This window comes from Tachysurus fulvidraco, chromosome 6 (assembly GCF_022655615.1).
Source record: "Tachysurus fulvidraco isolate hzauxx_2018 chromosome 6, HZAU_PFXX_2.0, whole genome shotgun sequence".
In the NCBI taxonomy this organism is placed as follows: Eukaryota; Metazoa; Chordata; class Actinopteri; order Siluriformes; family Bagridae; genus Tachysurus; species Tachysurus fulvidraco.
In genome coordinates, this window is record NC_062523.1 from 11,013,807 (window position 1) to 11,028,012 (window position 14,206).

The 14,206-nt window shown below is 36.5% G+C and overlaps 1 long non-coding RNA gene across 2 annotated transcripts in view; it reads right to left on the reverse strand.

The window, feature by feature from the left end:
* Positions 1–3,429: 3,429 nt before the first annotated feature.
* The window catches only part of LOC113654120, a 34,616-nt gene continuing 23,839 nt past the window's right edge, over positions 3,430–14,206 (reverse strand). The window contains exon 5 of one of the 2 annotated variants that reach the window (XR_003443299.2): positions 3,430–5,952. This is a non-coding gene — a long non-coding RNA (uncharacterized LOC113654120). The remainder of the gene's footprint in view (positions 5,953–14,206) is intronic. The other variant, XR_007140970.1, reaches the window with a different exon arrangement.

A 14,206-nucleotide genomic window follows, 5' to 3' on the forward strand; every position in this document is an offset into this window, starting at 1 on the left:
TTTCTTTAATGTAGCACATTTTGCTTTGGAGTTTTGTCTGTGCTTTGCATGTAAATAATATTCTGGATACCATGTGTTAATTTGCTCTGTTTTGTCAGCATTTCCACACCCAATGCCCATGACCCTGTCACGAGTTCACCAGTTACTGTATCCTTCCTTACATCACTTTTGGTAGGTACAAATCACGGCAGATTCTCTGACCCAGTGATCTAGCCATCACATTTCAGCCCTTGTCAAAGTTGCAGCTTTAAGAACTGGCTGTTCTGTATCACACCCTTTGATAGATGCCAGTGTAATTAAATAATCAATGCTATATACTTCCCTGTCAGTGGTTTAATGTTATGGCTTTTCAATGTGTACACCAAATTTGTGTTGCATTTAACAATCAGAATAGTTTCTTTTCTTTCCTGCTTGTCTTGCTGTACAGATACAAACCAAAAAATGCAAATGACAGTCTGGGCATGACATTTGCTTGTCCATCCCAATTAGAATTTACTTCGTAGTTTAACTTTTTCAATTCATTTCAATTCAAGTTTATTTGTATAGCACTTTTTACAATTGGCATTGTCTCAAAGCAGCTTTACAGAACATAAACATAGAACAAAAGGTTAATATAAAGAATAATATAAAGATTAATAGAATACAAAATTCATATAGATATGTTTAGTTCACAATGTGTATGTATTTATGCAGTGGCAAGGAAACACCCCCCCCCCCCCCCCAACGCTAGGCATCGGCTAGCAAAGAAGGAAAGGAGACAAACCAGAAGTTATACTTGCTTTACTTTTATTATATTATGTTACATGTGACACTGACTTGGCCTTTTATGCCTGGTCTATTGTGTAGTAACAACTAAATCATTTGCCCTAAACTTTTCCCTTCTGTCCTGTCAGATAAAGCGACAGAGTGTGACAGACAAATCTGCCATTGTTCAAATTCCTCCCTTGTCTCTGATGATTGAGAGATAAAACGTTACACCATGCCCACAGCTCCACACACACTGAGCAGGGATCAACTCTGCTATTACTGATACACCTTTAAGCCCTAAGTTTTATAGCCTTTTCTCGGCATGATACTACTGATTAAACTGGCTTAGATCAAATCTGTCTCACACTGAGAACATTTTATGAGGTGTTTCATTGAAGGATCGCCTGGTTGCCCTGTTGATGCTTATGTCTCTCACTGAGTAAGTGTATTTTATGGTGGAAAATATGCTCTGGACTGGTGTTGTGGTTAGCATGTGAACTTGATCAAATTACTTACAAAACAGTTGCATCTACTCATAATATGATGTGATTTTCAGCCCCAGGACAAATCACAACATGGGACAATAAGGATGTTTGCAAACAAATGTCGAGTACTAGTAAAAGGGCATATAAAAAGAATTACTGGCACATTACAGTACTAACAACCACCAGAGTCACCAGCATTTTGGAGTTGTTATGTGTGCAAACGTTCATAGACAAAAGCCAACTTCTTTTTCATTTATGCAAATCAGGATTATTGGCTTACAAATTGAAATCAAATTGAACAAGAGAATCCTATCCTGGGAACACTGGGTGCAAGGTAGAAGAACCAACACAGGGCACCATAAACACTCATGCACACACTGACATACTCAAACAGTAACCTAAACAGGATCAAAGCCATTATTACTGTTTAGTCCTACCTCAGTCATCTTTCTGCAAGGATGTAAATGACAAGAACACGGTAAATAGGGGCAGAAATGAGGTCAAACCAGGATAGCCAACTCAATAAAGAAAGGCTTGTTGTAGTCAGAAAAACAAATTAAGCCGAGCATATACTTTGCAATGTGTGCGAAAGTCTCTTAAAAAGTTTGTGTGTGTATGTGTGTCTCTGTGTGTGTGTCTGTGTTATTGGAACCAGATGAGAAGGTGAATGAGTGTGGGTTCTGGGAATTGGGTGGCCATATTTGAATGCCGTGGTGCATGCTGGGGGTTGATGTCTGAGGTTTCCGTTGACCTGACAATTGAATTCCCTTTACATATATGTTAACAAATCTACATTTACTTAAAGCTTTACAAATTTGTGGTTGCTCAACCACAAGGTTGGGTTATGCAAAAAAAGAATTTCACTGTGTGTAATGTATATGAGACAAAATAAAGACTTCTTCTTCTTACTTCTCTATCTAAAGGTTAATAGAAAGGTATATCATTTTCAAAATATCAGACAGATACAGTTGCGTACAGTACCACTGCACACAGGGAAAGAGTGCAGTAGTTCCCTGTTTTTGTTATTACCATCATAGGTACAAGCTAAAACCAGCAGGGATTCCATGGTATTTTGGTGTGGTTTAAGCATTTTAACCACATCACTGCAAGCAGCATAGAATCGAATAGCTAATTTGGGTGATAAACATCAACCACAAAGACATCCACCCTGAGCAGAATTTTAAAAAGGCTTGATACCCAATAGTAGATTAAGTTTAGAGACTTCTCTTAACTACCAGTCATACAGTATATTTTATGAAAACCTGAGTATGGCATGACTGAGTAGAGCTGATGGTCATTATTCTAAACTACTATCAAATGTTGTAGCCAAGAATAATCTTCTTATGCATTTTGGACCAAGTTCACGGGAATCTGCTGTTTATTTGAGGTTTTGGCTTCAGCTTGTACTTTCTTTTATAAGCACATAATTATCGTCAGGCAGAACAGAGAAAGTACTATTTCAATCCTTCCTTTAGGCTGAACTGGAAAGCACCAAGCCTCTGGATAATGACGAAGTTTTTATCACTGTATATTGGTGGACCATTGTGTTAAGGGAAAGCCGCGCTCAAGATAAACACTGTTTTGGAAAAACACTAATTTATGGTATCAGATGACATGAACAGATAATATTCTCTCTGTTTTTGTTAATGCAAAATAAAAAAGGGAAAAAAAAGAAATATCTTTATAAAAACAACAAAAAGAAAACAAATACATGTATTACAGTAATGCCTTCCTGTAATACAGCTCAAAAATGTGGTGAAAGATTTCACTTTGCTTTGCTTCTCATGCTTTTGCTGTTTCCATAGCAAACTCTACTGCCTGTTTCCAACCAACAACATTTGCCACGGCATCTGCAATGGATGCAAATGGTTACAATGAAGATCTAATTTCAGCAGCAACTCTGCTGCCAGATAATGAGCAGTCAGACAGGGGTCTGTTTTTAGAGACACTAAATGTGCTGCACCATCACCTTATCTAAGTTATATAACAGAATGTCAGTTTTTTGTACAGAAATAGCCTGCTTTTGCCCACGCTTCCCTCCCACAAAGTGCTAAGGAGGATGAAAGCCTTTTTTTCATTCCAGGCCTGACATAAACTCCAAATCGCAAGTCAGTGGCTGTGCGAAATGATGAACTATGGTCATTAAATACTGTTAGCCTGTAAGGTTTATCCTGCAATCATGAGAAACTAATTACATACACTGCTTTGACTCTTCCCCATAACCTCTAGAATTAGGCGTTCGTTCTTACAAGCATCAAGGCATTCAGTCTTACAGGATCATGTGGTGGTAGTTGTGCTTCCACTAGGTGTGTTTCTTAGCTTTTTTCTTTCTCAGTGAAGTTTGAAGGATGGATGCGACCTTCAGATACACAGCTCACCATACTAGGACTTACACAACTATTAATTTTTACTAGCCGACCAGAAATTTAAAAGAGCAGCCGACTAGACATCTTTTCCATAGTTAAAGTAAAAAGTGATACAAAACATCTCTATTTTTATTCTGTTTTATTAGTGTGGTAAAATGTTAATAAACAACAGCAAAGAACCACACTTCAATTAACAGCCATGCACAGCTAAAAATGACGTTTCCAGCTTACACTTCAACTAAACACTTTAAGGATGAAAATAAATAAGGTGCAATAAATGAAGAATAATAAATCTATGTGTCATATAACACTATTTAAGGCTTATAATACATTTCCATGGATGATATGGTGACTTAGCTGAAATTGATTCTGCAGTATGGAAGCTCATGTCCATCAGCTATTTATAGCTCAATGAGTAGCCTTTGGAGAATACAATGTCATCTGGGAAGTTATTCAAGACTGATAATGAGCTATGAGTTGAATGGATGAACTGACTAAGACATCTCCAGCCTCAGCAGCCTCTCAAAACCGGTCCTGATCAGCCATTCTAGACTAGTTTGGTAGAAAAGGATAGTGACATGACAATAACGGAATTCAATATGCCGTGCAAGTATCGTATTATTACATTTTATTTATGTTTTAATGAAAGCAGCTATGAGAGGAATTGAAAATTGGTACTTTTCTACACTTCAAAGTGATATTGAAGTAATACTAAAGTTACATTAAACAAATAAAAATTATATTAAAAAACAACAACAATGTTCAACTGACTGTAGAAATGTATTTCCATGTATTTCTTAACTAGAAGAAACATTCAGCAGTATTGACATATGTATTAGTTGATTTATCTATGCAGCTCATACATCATACTGGATTAAAGAGTACTGCTTCAGATTTGCTTTGGTTTGTTTATTTTCCCTTCGTGAACATTTGATAGATAGATTTTGAAACAGGAATAAGGAAAAAGTTGAATTTGTCTTTATACTGGAAACTTTTCATTTAAGTGAAAGCTGGTTGCTTTCCTGCACTTTGTGTTGAGAAGTGCAACTGAGAGAAGAACTAAGGTAGGACACCAGCTGATCCTGCCATCTGTCTCCTTAGCACATGACACAGGCAGGGCAGGTGCCACCAGTGAGCTGGACAAAACCCAACTGAAACAAACTGGCATGAAAAACAAACAAGCTGGCCTCAGGGAACAGTGGCTTTGTGGCTCTGGTGGAGCTCTAAAACGGATGCTCTAAAAGGATGGAGCAGGATTATAGGCATTGGACCACACTGCAGAGACATAATTACAGAGGTGAAGATCCTGTGGTCATATAAAAGGCTGGAATGAAAACATGGCATGCAATCGTAAGGGGAAGAGAATAGACCTGGCCTCATTCATCAAACTGGATATGAATGAACTTTTTCTTAAAACATTTGCAGGTACATTTAAACATTAATGCAGTATTTAAGAGAATCCATCGATCCATTCATTAACATTCATATCTTACAGAAGCTCCTGAATCTTTGTGTATATTTGTGTATACAATGTCTATCTAATATGAACTACAACTGATAGACTTTAGATTGTAGAATTATCATGAATTAATGCAAATATATATCTAGGTTTGTGCTTAAATAAAATAAATATCTTTAAACCATTAATTTATTTCTAATACATACATTTAATAAATTGAATGAAACTTTTGTCATTAAATCAATCAATTCCCACTGAATCAAGCATTTGAAGAAAGCAAACGCAAACATTAAGGCAATTAAGATGAGTCATTCTATTAGACACAATAAATTACGTTTTATAAAGTTATTTTTTGTGACTAATATAAATGTGTGTTTAGTGAGATCTTGTCAATTTTTCCAAAATGCTTGCACATACCAGATGCATGTCTCAAACGAATCACTGATGTCTCGTCAAATGGTGGGCAAACCATCAGAGCACCGCAGAAGTGATACCATGCTTTGCCAACTCTCGTTCCAGCCGTAGATGAAAAGCCCCACAATTAGAGTGACAAATGCTTTCCAATTCATTCCTCATTTTTAATTACAGTCTCCATTGCCTCCTGAGGGAGTCCAAAGTGTTCTAAATATCCCACACAGCATGTCTTTTATTCTCAGTGCTTTATTTCATCCGGCAAGCTGTCTCCGTTTTCTTCACTGGATAAGAAAGTTCCTTTTTTTAATTGCCTCGGTCCAGTGTGTCATAAGACCAGGTGCTTTGATTTATGAAGTAGGCTATGATAGAGCCTGAGGTCCAGGGAAGACAGCTGTGTAGAGAGGAAGGTGAGGTGGCAGGCACCGGAAACCATTACAAGGGCACAGAGCTGGTGTAGTGCTGTCGTCATAACATCAGTAACCTGGAAATGAAAATCCCAAGAGATGGATGTGTCAAAGTTATATTCACAGCTCAGACAAACATCTCTCTCGGCATATACATACACCCTGTGCCAGACTTGCTATAACAAGCTCTAACTATACGTGCACCATACAGTATATGGCAGTCAGGAGTGCTCATACAGGGTCTATTAAATGGTGTGAATCATATGTTAACAGCTGTTTCACAGTGAGTCTACACTGAACTCTCTGAATTATTCGTAGTGATTATATGCTGCTCGTGGCATACTGCAGGGCCAGTTAGTGGCAAAGCATGTGCCCCTAATAAATAATATCTATAAGTATTGTAAAATCCTGAAAAAAAAAATAAAATAAATCAAGCTCTGGCCTAGTAAAGGCTGAGCACTTCTTTAATTTACTAAACTCAGGACTACTTGAGGTGAAACACCCATAGCACATAATTACAGAGCCAAATGAATGTTGGCTATAATTATCACAATTAACAGCCTTGGCTTAGCTCTCCGAGCCGGTGATTAACATCGGCTCAGCCCTGAGCAGTCAGAGCTGCAGATGCTAGACACAAACCAGTAGGACATGTCTGAAGGCTAAGGATAGCATTAGGCCACAGTACACATAGATCAGAACTAAAAGAGCCGATCAAGAAATGGTCGAAACATGGATATAATATTGACAGTATCAAAATGTGTAAAACTCTTATGGCATTCCAATTGAAATCTTTGGGGCATTAATGTCAGCGGTGAAAATTCATGAAAAATCTTTGTTTTTTTTTTTTGTTTTTTTTCACTTGGCCTACCACTGAAAACTCATAAAGCCCTATATATTAGGTGCTCACATGAAGAGTGCACAAAATTCCCATTTCTTATGGAATAAATAGAACATGCAAAAAATTCCAAAAATAACAAATGAAAACAAACACATAGGTTATCATTTATATATGAATATTTATATATTTCACAATAATTACTAATCTATAATAATCTACTAAAAATCTCTTAGAAGATTTATTTATATTCCAATGGGCAACCTATAAATAGCAAATCAGATTGTTTGATGCCAACAATGTACTATGAAATGGGCAGTTTTGTGGCATTAGCATTTTAATTATAATTAAAATTAAAATAAATAAATCTAAAGTTAATGTGTGTGTTGTTTTAATGTATAATAATAATAATAATAATAATAATAATAATAATAATAATAATAATAATAATAATAATAATAATAATAATAATAATAATAATAATCTATCAGCATCTTTCAAAGTTCTGTATAAAGGGTTCTACTTCCTGGCCAATTAGCATTCAGGGTGAATATTTATGTTTTTTAGCTGTTGGCATTAGAGTGCAGGCTCAAATCCTGTAGTATATCTGAAAATTTGATCTGCAGATATTTAGCATTTGCTTAATGATTATAATAAGCTTAACAGTAGTGATATACAGTATTTACTGTGAAAATGTTGTGGAACAGTAGAAAGTTATGACTGGAGCAGAAAGTCAATGCCAAATAACATTAGCATTAAATATTACAGACTTAGATTGGCCAATGTGCTTAACTGAACCTTCATGTATGACTGGTACTAGAATTCCATATAAATTCTGCAAAAATTCAACCAATCAGTCTTGAGATATGAAGAATAGAGCTATAGAGAAACCTTGGATGGACAGATGAATGATAAAAATCATAGATTTTGAGTTCCTGTACATGGTTGTGTAACAGGAAGGAAGCTATTGAAGAAAACTCTTTCAGGCAGCTCGGTTTGTTATGACCTTAACCATATTTGAATCAATTCCAAAATTGGCTCAATTCATCTGCTCATTAAGTCGATAATTCCAAAATCCTACAAACAAACAACCAATGGTTTTTGATATCTATCAGATCTTTCAACATGGACATATAAGCAGATAGACAAACACCCCAAAAACATAATGCCTCCTCCACCTAGTGGCAAAGGCATAAATATTTCTTATGATATGTTTTGGCAGTTCCAAAATCACAGGAAAATGTTTCACTAAAGTGTAATTACAAAGACAAGAAACCATTATTTCTTTATGTGGTTTATACTGTGTAATTTGGCAGAAATAATATAATTGTGTATGTAGAATAATGTAACCTTAATAAAATGGACAACACAAAGCTAAACAAACTGTATATGCACCACTTGTCATTACTTAATAGAAATAATAATAAAGCAGAAGAAAACAAATTTTTGTAACTTCTAGTTACTATTAAACTCGTCTCTGTGTAGAGCATTTTATGTATAAACAATTTCAAGATATTGTGTGATATTAAAATATTGTCTTTCCAATGCACTATCCATGATACATAGTTATAAATAAACACTCTGCAAAATCCTTTTTTTCTAACATCACACTGAACAAACGTCTTGATACTTTTCTACAGCCGAAACAATACACTACGGCCCACACAATTTACACCATAGAAATTCATAAAACCAATCTATAAATAACAAAGTTAAAGAAAACACAATAAGTGAATGTATAGCTGAACATGGATGTTTCTAATTGAGGGTTTTGTTTGAAACGACTACTGGAATCTTGTATGTACAGTACCAACAGTAAAATAACCTGCTGAATATAGTTCATCTGCATCAAAAAGGTAGAACATGCATCCTGAGTTTAATATAGCTCAGAACAAGGCCAACACTTACCAAAAAAAAAAAAGATATATATCATGTGAGTCTCATTTGAAAAGGTCATCTGAGATATAATAAGCAATACTATATAGTGTTTAATTATGCAAAGAATGAATTGGGTTACTGATAGTACTGTGGTCCATTTACTTGGTTGTACTGATGGATTATTTAGATGGGACTGATAGGATTCCTCTCTTAAGCAAATCAATCAAACCTAAATAGAGATTACAGTATGTGTTAAGTTTCATATGTCCCAGTTTCTTATTGGTCTCCAGTTTTACCCCATGCCTGAAAAGCTTGCCCTTTGATGATAATGTGTGTATGTACAGTACGTGTCCCATCCAGCGTGTCTTCCACCTTGCACTCAGTGTTTCTGTGATAATCTCCAGATCAACTATGACCCTGATCCTGAAGATGAAAGTACTGTTATTGGAGATTGTTGGATTGGAAGAGTTAAAAACAAGAAAATCTGTGTCATTCCCATGCTTTTGAGAGTAACTACATAGCGTTACAGTTCAGTTCAAACTGTACATTCATATATTATGTCACATCTTATTTCATTTTGTTGTGGATTTGTTGTGGACGCTCCACAAATCAAACAATAATAAGAAATAAGATAATCTGATTTCTTCCTTACTCGTCTGCCCTTTCCATTCTAAGTTTAAACAAAAGGCAGTGAGTTTGCCTGAGAGACATCAGCACTTCTCTCTCTCTCTCTCTCTCTCTCTCTCTCTCTCTCTCTCTCTCTCTCTCTCTAGATGCCACTCACACTGCCTGGGAATTAAAGTGTAAGATTGAATGTGGACCCTTTGCTCTGACTCCACCTCCTCAGCAGCAGTAATTACTGATTTTGACAGACACAGTATTGGTCCAGCTGAAGCAGCATGGCTAAGCTATGGCTTAGATCTGAGCACTTCTTGAGATCCCAAAAGATCAGAGAGATCTTTCATTTTACTAATTAAGAGGATGGAAATTAAGGATGTGGCACAAGCAGTCTGAATCCTAACTTTACATTAACCGAAGAAAACATTACCAGGGCTTCTAGTTATCCCGTGTGTGTGTGTTTGTGTGTGTGGTGTGTGTGTGTGTGTGTGTGTATGTGTGAGTGTGTGTGTGTGTGTGTGTGTGTTGTACCTGCTATGGATTGGTGTTGCATGCAGAGTCTTATGCTCAGTGTTTTTGTGATGGACACAAGATTCACCAAGACTGCACATGATACAACATTCACCGATGAATGAATGAATTAATAAAATAAATTAATTAAATTTACCCTTTAGTATTTTAATATAGACTATAATTAAACTATATTATAGGTATTTTTATTTAGGTCTTAGTTTTTGTTCTTATAATTATTTCTTAATTTCGGGCTAAGATATTAGTGTCTTAGAAAATTAACGTTTAACACCTCCTGGTCAAATCAGCTGAATGTTAAATCAGGAATGTTAAGTCTCTGTTTTAGCATCTGACAAAAAAGGACAGAAAAATAACACAGAAAAAAGTTAGATAAAAATAACAAAAGAATAAGATATGGCTGACTGCATAACTGTTGTCGAAGAACTGCCTTACCTCCTGCAGGCTGACAATGTGGGAATCATATTAAAGCATCCTCACAGTGTTCTCATCTTCCTTTTGTCAGTTTTTACTTCACCTAAAAATGCATATAGATGCATATATATATATCTGCAAAAAGTAGAATTTCCATGATTGTCATTTGAAGAATTTTTTTTTCAAATGACATTAAATCACTGTCTCAAAATAGGCTTCAAAAAAGGTAACTGACAAAAGCTGATGTTTTCAGACCCCTTTCATGTTTTGTGCCAGATTTCGATATCTTCAGAGTACATATCCTGTATCCTAATACACTGAATCCCAATACATTCTACTAGAAGATATCCCACAGCTAATCCAAACTAAATGACATCTGAACAGAGGTGGCAAAAGTACACACATCCTTTACTCAAGTAGAAGTACAGATACTCATTTTTGAAAAGACTCCAGTAAAAGTAGAAGTAGTGACTACACTCTTTTACTCAAGTTAAAGTAAAGTAGTATGGGCTCTGACATGTACTTAAGTAAAAAGTCGCCGATACTACTACCAGTGGTGTAGTCTAGTTTTTTGTAGTGAGTATACTGTGTCCCCCCCCCCCCGCCTCATACGCACCCATCCTAGAGCGACACCCCATAGGCACCACCACACTCACTAATGCATAAAATATGCATCTACATGTAATTGAGAGCATTATTAAAGACTGCTTATGTGTTATCAACATTCCAATTTATGATAAGCAACAAAAGACAGTCAGCTGATAAAACCTGTGTACCAGGTCCCATATTCATATAACATTTAAGGCTAAATGTAATCAGACTTGGGTGCTGCCAACTGTCTGATTACCAACATTTTTCAAAATATCATCTTTTGTGTTAAACAGAAGAAAGAAACTCATACAGTTTTGGAACAAATTGAGGGTGAGGAAATAACACAATTATCATTTTTGGGTGAACTGTACCTTTAAGAGCTACATTTAGCCTTAAATATTATATGAATATGGGACCTGGAGCACAGGTTTTATCAGCTGTACATTTTCAATGTACATTTCATGGTGAACAAAAAACATTTGTTCATTGCAGAATATTATGATAACTGGTAGTTTACAAAGCTTTCCAAATACATTTGTACTCGGGCTGTGGGTGAAATGTCCCCCGAAGCTGCTGTAGCTTTAGGCGCAGGCTTCCGAAAACACACAGAGTGTAGTTTGAGTCTGCTTTCGTTTCATATCTTCTTTTACATTAGTTAGTTAATTTCTAATTTGCGCCACAAAACACCGCCAAGCAACTAATTTTCCTCCTTGGTAGGTGACGTCAGATCAGGTCACAGGCCACGGAAGCCCCAATGGTCCAAAAACGTTAGTGATTCGCAATCGCAACCACAGTCTGTGTTCGCAACACAGACGGGGTGAATTTATGAATGAAAGTTCTGTCACAAAACGATATTGTTACGTATCCTCACGCTTTTTAAGTGGGTATACGGAAATCCTTGGCATTTTCTAGTGGGTATACGGCGTATACCTGCGTATCACGTAGACTACACCACTGACTACTACCACAACTGGACGTCATGTTATATATATATGTATCACCAAGGCCATATCCCAAACTGTAGGGAGATTCCAGCTCTGTCCTTGAAAACAACTCAAAATTATTGTGATGTTTTACAAATGACAAAATTAATGTTAATTAAATTAAGTGTTTTTTGGGTTGACACCAGGGGCGGTTCTAGGATTTCATCTTTAGGGGGGTTTAGCCCTCAGTGAGAATTTAAAACAAGAAGAGTTCTATATTATATATTATATGACAACTCTGGTCATAAGAATAGTGAAATTTCACTGCTTTTGGTTGCCGTCTTTCCGCCGATTAACGTTATAGATAAACGCCTCCAGCTCTGACTGCGCGTGCACGCTGCGCGTTCCTGTGCTTTTCCGTTCAAATAAAGTAGACAGCTGAAGACGCACTTTTGAAAGACTACAACACACGCGTGTAAAAGTATGGGATAAAAGCAAAGTTAAAAAAAAATAGCTTTTGGATCAAACTGATCAATCATTTTCTTTCATATCGACGACATGTCCTGCATTTTAACGTAATTTGTATTGTTTATTTATGAAAGTAAAAATGATCCTTATAGTTTAAGGGTGGCTGAGATTACAGACAGGGGGCTGAAGCCACCCTAAAAAAGGGCTAGAACCGCCCCTGGTTGACACACTTTGCAACGCATTCGCCAGGAATCCTTTGTGACGCCGATTATTTCAAACATCTCCCTCATATATGGCCATGTGTGTTCAGGAATGTCCTCGTTGTTAGTTATTTTAACATCGGTGACTCCCTCTGAATGAACATTAGCCATTCCTTTTGTAGGCGTGCTGCTCATTAGCTCCGCTATCCTTAGTCTATGTCTGATAGCCAGTAAATAATACAGTACACCAGTCACATGGGGGAAAAGCCGCACAATGATAGGATGATAGGCTGGAAACAGCGCTCAATGAGAAGAAATAATACTAAAAGTAACGAGTCCGTTTTGAAAATGTAAGAAGTAAAAAGTACAGATATTTGAGTAAAAATGTAATGAGTAAAAGTATAAGGTTGTCCGAAAAATAAATAGTGGAGTAAAGTACTGATACCAGAAAAATTTACTTAAGTACAGCAACGAAGTATTTTTACTCCGTTACTTCCCACCTCTGCATCTGAAACCTTCATCGTATCCGTAAGGTCATGGCTGTCTGGTTCTGTTGCACAGTGTGATACAGTACATACCCAGAAAAGCAGACTGATTGCGCAGTCTCTTCCATGCCACGACTGAACTCTGCTTTCACCACATGTACAGACTAATTAGATCGTCAAGATGTGCCATTACGAAGCATTATACCAGTTCAAGCTGACATAGCAACAGATGTTGCAATTATCAAGTTTATCATTTTAATACTGGATTTGAGATGCCTGAAGACAGAATATAAGTTTGATAAACTGTTTGCTGAAGGACGTCTGACAGCAAAAGTGACTCTGTTTACTGTTCTTGTTGATTTCCTCAACTTCTGCTGAGTCAAATCGGAGTTTGTTAAGTGATGACCGGATGTTTTGGGTTGTTTTTCCGAATCTACAATCTGTTTTGTACTAAAGAATTCTGGCCACCAATATAACGAGTGATTCGAATCTTATCGCCTGCTGGTTAAAGTGTGATCTGGTTGAAGACAGAAAAATTTGGAAATATTTAATATGAACAGATGTCACCCATTGCAAAGCTTTGATGTAGTTATATTACTATTAGTAGACATAATAAAGAAACAGTCTATACAGAAAATAATGATGGTGCACAGATTCATTTGCTGATTTTTTTGGTCAAGGGTACAAATTCATTAAAAGTGCATTTGAAACCTTGTATAAAATGGATAACAATCGTATTGTAAGGAATTACTTAGATAATTCGCTGCCAGATCAACAGGGGGGTACAGGCATGTGGTTTTGTTTGCTTAATGTCATGTGTTTCCCATGGGTATTGTCACCTGTTTCACGTGGTTTCTAATGTACTGCTCTATTTATAACTGCCATTTTGGATCTGTCTTGGTTAGGATTTTAGTCATTCTTAAGATTTTGGACCTTCATTGAAATGAGGACAACCCTGTGAGGATCCTAAGGCATCTAGAGATGTACCAGCTCCAGTTGGACTTTGCTTCATAAAGTATTCGGACATTCTACATGCCAACTACAAGTGTTCTTTAAGAACAACAACCTCCTCATCAGTACACAATTGCTGGACTGTATATTTATAATTACACCCTTCAGTGTCACATAAATGAGGATGAGGTTCACTTTTGAGTCTGGTTCCTCTCAAGGTTTCTTCCTCTTCCATCTAAGGGAGTTTTTCCTCATCATAATCACCTCAGTCAATGCTAGAACTATAGTTTGATGACTCGTCCTCATTATTAGTCTGCACTGCATTTAACTCTGAAGCTATAGAAACAAGAAAAATCAATCGCTAGGATATGGATAATGTCTAACCAATCAGTGAAACAAAGGATAATTAAAATCAAGCATTCTGCCTCAGCATGCTTGAT